General features: G+C 41.5%; 1 long non-coding RNA gene across 1 annotated transcript; it reads right to left on the bottom strand.

The window, feature by feature from the left end:
- Window positions 1-929: 929 nt before the first annotated feature.
- LOC120853525 lies at window positions 930-7,705 on the bottom strand. The gene is made up of 3 exons (XR_005718797.1): window positions 7,695-7,705; window positions 3,624-3,626; window positions 930-1,015 (listed from the first exon to the last, which is right to left on the bottom strand). It is a non-coding gene; the product is annotated as an uncharacterized LOC120853525 (long non-coding RNA).
- Window positions 7,706-8,631: the final 926 nt, after the last annotated feature.

Below are 8,631 nucleotides of genomic sequence, written 5' to 3'. Positions count from 1 at the left end.
GAGGGAGGAGGAGTCGCCGGGGCCGACCCAGCGGAACACTGTGAGGGAAAGCCGAGCAGAGACGGGCTCTGCGGTTCGCCGGAGGGCAGCGCCGGGCGCTCGGGGCGCGCACTGGCCACGGAACTCACCGCGCTGACGGCGGCGGCGGCGGCGGCGCCGGACGGCGCGGGGCCGGGCGCGTCCTGCCTCCTCAGGCGGGACTTGAGGCTCTTCATGGCCAAGACCTGGCAGTCCCGCTCCCGCCGAGCGCGGCGCCCCGGACCTGCGCGCGAACCTTAAAGTCTGCCGGCTGGAAACGCACGGAGGAGGCGGCGGCGCGGGCGGTCCCGGCCCCACCTGCCACCTGGGGGCCGCTGGGCGGCCGTCGGCTCCGGGCCTGCGGCGGGACTCCCCTCCCACAGCCAATCCGCCCACGATCCTGGTAGGGACGGGGCTGGCTCTGACCAATAGGAATCCGGGAAGGGGGAGGGACTTCCCTTTCAAACTTAATAACACCCTTCCTCTCCCCGCAGGAAAAAGTTTGGAACTTCAGCTGGGGAATCAGTGGAGGTGAGCAGCCAGCGATGTGGAGCGACTCTAGAAGCTCCAGGCCGTGGGCGCCCCGACTACCTGGGTGATGGAGCGTCAGGTCTAGAGAGAGCATGGAGTCTAGCCTACAGCTCTCATCTACCCAGACTCCCCTCCTCTTCCCACCCACGTGCTCTTTCCCAAGTAAATTTCTCTTTCTTCGTCTGATCCCAGAAAAGACTCTTGGTCACCTGCACACTCACCGGCTTCCAAGAACAACTTCCTTTACATCGGTTGATGTTTCGCTAGACAGATCCCAGTAAAAAGCTGTCAAAGAAAAAAAATTGTCCTTTTTTCCAAAAAAATGATGGTGTTTCCTGTAGAAACACGTTACAGGTGAAAGTATACAATGAAATTAATTCATCCTGTCCAGAAATCTGGATGGATAAACAGGCAGGTGAGCAACACCCAATAATTTGCTGTTATAGTGACATCTTCAGAAGTCTTCCTGGGAGTCAGTTTTTCCCAGGAAAATATTTATTCTAGCATTCACCCATTTGAAAAGATAAACAGTCCACATTTCCCATTAACAAAGGACTCTTTTTGTCTGAAAGGTCAGTTGCTTCTTTGGAGTTTCCTTAGAATAACTAAAGATTTTACTCAAATAGTGTAAGAAGGTTTTCAGAACTGTTTTGGAGAGACAACATCCCTGTGTTTACCCTTAACAAAACACTGAGTAACAGTTAACTACTTTACATTAAGAGAGTTATTAAATTTTCTCTTGATTAGTTCTATGGAAGTAAGTTTTCTTCCACCTCCTTCCTCAAGATCTACAGTCATTCAGTTTTGTTGGCTCTTTATAGTGTCTGTGGGTGGCTAGTTACTCTCTGTCCTCATCTGCCACTGCAGATCCAAAATTATCTCATACCTGGATGTTATAGAAGCTTTCCAATAGAGGTTGCTGACCTCTGAACTACCAATCATCAAAAAATTTTACAAAATATTCCTCCTTTGCTCAAACAGCTTCAGGGCTAATAAAATTTAACTCTTTTACTTGGCATTTAAGGCCGTATGATATGTACCCAACCCTGTTCTCCAGCTGACACTCCAAGCAAACTCTTCAGCCCATTCCTCAAACATGGGTCTTGCCTTTTAATTTTCACATCTTTATGCATGCTAATCCTTCCTCCAGTAATTTTCTCTCTGTCTACATTCATCTAACAAAATTCTATTGCCCACGCCAAGAATGATCAGAAGAGAACACAATGGGAACTTCTGGAGTATTGTACTAGTCTATCTGGTTATATAACTAGTATGCTGATTACATAACTAATGTGTTCAGTTTGTATAGAATCAGTTAGCTTTTAGTCTTTATATGTGCACTTTTATATAGACTTGAATTTAAAAAGTTTTTTAAACTCATACATTCATTCCAAGTGTCCTCCCCTCTAATAGAGCATTTTCTGATCACTCAACTGAAAATGATTTCTCCATCTTCAGAGTGATTAACTTGAACTTCTCAGATGATACTAACACATATGTTCTGAACAAGCATTATTTCACTACTAGACTTCAAACTCCTTAAACCCAGGGAGTAACTGATACATGTTTGAATTTCCTAGAGTGCTCCCGTGTGTCAGGTGCTTGATAAATATTTCTGAATAGATTGATGCATTTTTTTTTGTTACTAGACTGCATTACAGTTCGTTGTGTCTATTCATGTAACACAGGATTGGTACTTTCCCTGTGGTGAATGCTGGGTGTCTCTTGAGCATCCAAGTTCTCGGAGTCCTCGTTAACTGGGCTCTTTTCAGTTGTTACTGGATAAAGCAAAGGAAGCAGACAGAGCCACAAGTACAGCTTACATCAGTTTCCAAAAATGCGTGGGCAAGTTATTTTTATAAACTGTCTGCATGATGTCCCCATGGCGTCTGTGTTCACTGGCCTTTGTGGATTTTTCCAGACTAGAAACCTGATAGCTGTTGTCTGCGTATTCCCATTCGAGAGCTGCTAAGTAAATAACACTGGTTTGAATGTGCAGTACATCTTTTTTGTATTGATCTGGAAGCTCCCCACATGAAGTAAAGGCACTTTTATTAGTATTCAGCCAGACAGGTTTTGTTGTTTTTTTTTTAACCATTATCACTATTATTTATTTTTTATCTCCCCTTCAGAGCAAAAGGTGCTTATCAAATCTAGATGGAATTTATTTGGTACCATGCTGAATCTATGTGATTCTTTGTTGTTATTTTGCTTCTTATAATTATGAGATCTGGAAGGGAAATGCATTTAAAATTATTTTAATAGGTTGTACATTCATCATATAAAGACATCTCAAGTAACACAGAAGGGGGAAAGTGAGTCTCCTTACCACCTCTATTCTTTGGCTCCTGCAGTCAAGGAACTTGTATTCTAGTCTGCGGAACAAAGCTAACATACATAGCTTAACTGGAGAGCAACTACTTACTAAGCGGTATGGTAGAGTGCAGATGTGGGTGGTATTTAGGGAAGGAAAGATCAGGAAATAAGTTTGCATGTAGGGAGAATAGCCAAGGTTGGGAGAAGATTCAGTGAGTGTACTGAGAAGGAACACCAAGAAGGCAAAGGATTCCCTGGGGACCAGCCAGAGCAGATAAGAGAGTTCGGTTGGGAGATGCTCATTGATAACCATGTGATGATAATGGCAACATGATGACAAAGACAAATTAAGCACAGAGAATCAAAAATTTACAGTTAAAATGATCTACGTTAAATCACGAATTTTATGAATTTTATGTCCAACAACTTCCCGCTTCATTTTCAAAACTTCTTGTCTCCCCTGGTAACCCCAGGGAACCCTGCCAACAAAGTCAGTCAGTAATTCCGTGGAGAATCCCAGGACATCAGTCATTCTCTCCCAGCTCAGATACCAAAGCAGATTAGTGGCAGAACCACGTGTGGCCACAGGGTCATGAGGAAAGGCATCTCCACCCACAACTTCTAGGGCAGCCCCAGGAATGAGAGACCTGAGGCAGTTCTCACACCCTCTTCTCTTGCCACAGTCAAAACTACAACACATTGCATAAGAGGGCTTTAAAAAAAAATAAATAGGTCATCTTTGGCACTAATTTTGAAACCATCTGCATTTCTAGTAAGCTCTCCAATGACTCCATCCTGGAAAACTAGAGTGGGAAGAAGAAAAGTAGGGAGAGCCGGTAGCTGCTCCCCTCTCACAGAAGCGCTTTAAATCTCCTGCCGAGGGCTGTTTTGCGTTCTGCTGTAGCAAGCTTGAGCCTACCAATTATCTCCTGAAGAGGACTGCTTTCCGTCTCCCTGTCCTCCTTGGCATTTACAGACTGTCATTCATGTATGACACATCAAGTGTGTCATTAGTTTCAATACTGAAAGAGGGAGCGGAAAAGCAGGGAGAGGCGTTGTCAGGAACAAAACCAGACTTCCCTGCCATCACTGAGCTTACACCTAAAAAGAGCCATAACTTTTTCTCTGAACTCAGACAGGGTTAAAGTCAGAAAATCCAACCCATCTCCTTTGGTGAAAAGTAGCCTGTATTATCGAGTCTTGATTACACAAAGCTCCAGAAATACCGCTGGCCTCTCTCTGTGAGACTGATGGCCCTCAGTGTGAGTGGTAGAAGCTCTGGATTGCCTTTTTTAAAACAGGCTATTCAACCTGGAACACAGATAAATGCAAGGCATTTGGTTCAGGAACCAGTAAGCATACGACTTCCATGATAAACTTTCCTGGATTCCAGACCCTGGATTTTTCTTATCTTGGCCAGCACACCAGGATATTCACAATGAGCCAAAAAACTTTCAAGACTTCAGGACTATCAAAGTGGAATAGAAAAGTTTCTTGCTTTTAAATTGAAAATATGGCAAATAAAGAATATCTCTACAGAGTTTAAATGATATTCTTGATTGAATAATTACTAGTAAATTATGTTACTGGTACATCATGCCAATCTTTGCTACTTAAGCTAATGAAAGAACATTCCAGACAATAAGTCAAGGTAAATCTCACGTTCAAATATGCTTGGTAAAGGTCCCAGGCTTTATGATACATGTTTAACAATGATCTTACAGTCATTTGAGTTAAAACTATAGTGGTTTAGGTTATGCTGAAAGAAAGGTCACAGCAAAATGCTGGATAAATAGATGTTCTAAAAAAGTTATATGTAAACACAGCTTATTATGTATATTAGATACTATATCATTATACTTCACATATACAAGATTATATTATTATTTTTAAGCATTATTTAGGATCCATTTTTTTGAGACAAGTAATAATGACTTTATTCAGAAAGTCAGCAAACTGAAAATGGAATTCTTCATAAAATAGCTTCACAAATTAACAAATCTTTATGTAAGTCCTAATTTTCATATAAAAAATTGAACCATATTAGTGTAGGCAAATTTTCATTTCAAAAGGTTAATCTTCAAAAGCAGTTACTTGCACAGTATCATACAGGATTTATGTATTATGTGTGTTTGGATTTGGTTACCAAATGACTCAGACTTTTGCTTCCTATACGAGAAAAGCTTGCAAAATATTTTTGTCTGTACCCTTTCTTCAAAACTACTTGCATCAATGTTTAAATTACTATCAAAAATTAAAATTTAATTTTGTATCAAATTTCTAAGTAATGCTTAATTACAATGCTTATTTGAGAGAAAATTTTAAATTAAGATAGAGTTCTTATGTACAGTGGCATTATTCCAGCCTGCACATAAGCTATAAGGGCAGTTTTAAAAGCATTCTTTTAACTATTCAAAGAGATTTGTCCACCCTGATGCCCTCATGAATTAACCACGTATATATTCTTTACATCAGTGATATCAATTTATTACAAGCATCAAGATATTCAATAATAATGGATCAATTTATCCTTTGCTTTCGCAATTGCTGTTTTATGAATGCTGTTGCTACAAGCAAAATACATAAAATAACTAACCAATTAAAATATCAACACACTTTGGACTTCAAAGAGTTACATTTTAATTTTGTAATACTAAGAAGCATTACATATTATGTTACATAAACTTCAAGACCATCCCTAGACCTAAATAACAATTAAGAACTATTCCTTTGAATCTTAGGAGGGTGTAGTTCATAAATTACCCTAAGATCAAGGCATAGCATTTTAAGGCTAAACTAAAAGGCCTCTTTCTTCCACTCCTGAGACATGAAGAAAATAATAAACTCTCAAGACGCATCAACTTTTCTGCTCATAACTCTGAAGTGATGTTCATTAAGTCAACAAATACAAATAAGCCTGACTCCCTTAATGCCTGAAGGGTTGGGCTCTGATTAGCCGCATAAATCCTAATTAAAGTGACCGTGGGGAATCCCCAAATATGAATCACAGCAAACCCCTAACAACAACAAAGTTCACACTGCCACAGGAACCCTTATGGCCAGAAAGCTCCCATCCAATATCTCATTGCTCCAAGTAAACACTAGATGTCCACACTTTCAAAGCTTTCATTTAAATCACACTTCTCTCCAAAAAGAAACTAAGGTGACATAAAAGACTTCCCTGATGGTTCAAACGATAAAGACTCTGCCAGCAATGCAAAAGACCCAGGTTCCATTCCTGGGTCAGGAAGATCCCCTGGAGAAGGGAATGGTTATCCACTCCAGTATTCTTGCCTGAAGAATTCCATGGACAGAGGCTGTTGGCTGACTACAGTCCATGGGGTCACAAAGTGTCAGACATGACTGAAAGGCTAACACTCACTTTTTCAACAAATCTCACTACCATACTTTCCTTAAGAAAAGTAGGAAATAAACCAGAGGAAGGGACTATTAAAACAACAATTATTGCTGGCCTGTTTTTTTTTAATTATTATTTATTTATTTATTTATTTGACTGTACTGGGTCTTCACTGTGGCATAAGAATCTTTAGTTGTTGCATGCAAACTCTTAGTTGTGATATGTGGGCTCTCCTTCCCTGACCAGGGATCAAACCCAGGCCCCTTGCATTGGGAGCATGGAGTCTTAGCTAGCCACTGGACCACTAGGGAAGTCACACTGTTCTGGGTTTCAAATTTGGCTTTCTACTTCCTAACAGCTAGGGCAAAACAAAAATGGAAACAATCAGTGACAGCTTTAATATGAGGAAAGAAAGAGGCACAACAGGTTCTTCATAGAAGTCAAGTTTCCCAGATGCTGCATTCTGGAATATATTTCTCATATGGGTGTGGCGTCACATACAGAACAGTGAGCAGTGTGGTAGACAAACTCCTCACTTATGTTTACCCTTGCAGTATTTAGAAATACCTTTGTTAAGCATCCAGGATGTTCATTCATTCACTCAGCAAGTGTTAGTTAGTCACAGATGGCGTGTGAGACAGTACTAAGGAAACAAGAGGGAACAAGGTGGTCAAGGGACTTGCTCTCATGGAGCTTAATTCCCGCAAGAGTGGTGGAAGGGAGGAGAAAATGCAAACACGCAAATAAGTGACCAAGATAAATTCAGATAGTGGTGCATGAGGAAAATAGGAAGAGAATAAGGGAGGAGGGGGTTACTGCACATTGGGTACTCAAGAAGGTCTCTTGGAGAAGTGAATTTGACCTCAAGTTTGGATGAGATCAAATTAAGCCTCCTCAAGCAGGCTTAAAGGAGCCTGCCAAGTACAGATAGGGACAGGACTTCCCTGGCAGCCTCGTGGTTAAGACTTCACCTTTCAATGCAGGGGGTATGGGTTCCATCCCTGGTTGGGGAGCAAAGATCCCACATGCCTTGTGGCAAAACATAAAACAGAATGTTGTAACAAATTCAATAAAGACTTTTAAAATGGTCCACATCAAAAGATCCTAACTAAGAAAAATAAAAAGTGTAGCTGTGGAGGCAGAGGAAACAGCAAACGCAAAGGCCCTAAGGGGAGGTCCAGGTTAGTGTGCTGAAGGAACACACTGAAGGCCAGCATGACTGGCACATGATGGGGAAGGAATATGAGCAACATGAGTTTGGAGATGCAGGCTGAAGCCAACACAAGTACGGCCTTGTGGGCCGATGTAAGATTTTGGATTGTTTTCTAATAGGAAGCTAATTAAGCAAGAGATGATGGGATCTTTTTTATATACTAAAAATATCTTTCTATTTATGGGGAAAGAACTGATCATAAATGACCCAGAAGGAAAGCAGGAGGGTATGAACAGGATTGGAACACAGTCTAGAGACAGAACTAACTTGCTAGTGGACTGGATACAGAGAGGAGACATTAAGTGACTAAGTGGATGGTGATGCCATTTACTGGGCGGGAATGACTACAGGAGTTCTGCTTCAAGAGGAAACTTTGAATGTTAATTTGAGTGTTATTTTTTGGTCATGCTGTTTGAACTTCCCATTGGGCATCCCAGTGGGGATATATTGGTTTGGCCAAAAAGTTCATTTGGAGTTTTCCCATAAGATGTTATGGAAAAACCATGAGTGAACTATCGTAGGAAAAACCCCCAAAGAACTTTAACTAGACAATCTAAACAACAGTATTTAACCAGACAATCTAAACAGCCAGAGTGAAACTCACTGGAGAGATGGGGCTGGAGACACAGATTTGGAAATTAAAAGCTAATAAATGAAATATAAGGCCATGGGACCAGATGAGCTCTATTTTGGAAGAAGAGGGCCAAAGGCCAAGAACATGGATACTGTATCACTTAGGAAACAAGAGAGGAGAGGGTGAGGAGGAGGAGACTGAGAAACAAAGGCTAGAGAGCAGGCAGAACCCCAGAGGGTGGTGATGCAGCCGCCAAGAGAGGATGGATTTCCAAAGGTCATCTCTGCCAAACAGTGCTGAAAGACGGAGAAGCATGAAGACAGACGAGAGATCATTGGGCTTGGCATCAAGTATGGTGCGAACAGCCTTGACAAAACAATTTCCATCAGATTTGGCTGAAATAGGTTCAAGACAGAATGGAAAGTAATGGGGTGGAGATTATGACCCACATGGTGTAAAAGGGAGCAGAGAAATGGGAAAAATAGCTAGAGGGCAACAAGAGGTCAGTAGAAGTCTTTTTAAGGTAGGAGCTATTGCTACTAAAGCTTTTCCGTAAGCTGGGAGGAGAATGATCCAGGAGAGGAGCAAGGACTCATGAAACAGAGAAGGGAGCTGTTCATA

The sequence above is a fragment of the Oryx dammah genome, unplaced genomic scaffold (assembly GCF_014754425.2).
Source record: "Oryx dammah isolate SB20612 unplaced genomic scaffold, SCBI_Odam_1.1 HiC_scaffold_26, whole genome shotgun sequence".
Taxonomy (NCBI): Eukaryota; Metazoa; Chordata; class Mammalia; order Artiodactyla; family Bovidae; genus Oryx; species Oryx dammah.
The sequence above is the reverse complement of the archived record's forward strand: the minus strand, read 5'-3'. Positions and strand labels throughout refer to the sequence as shown.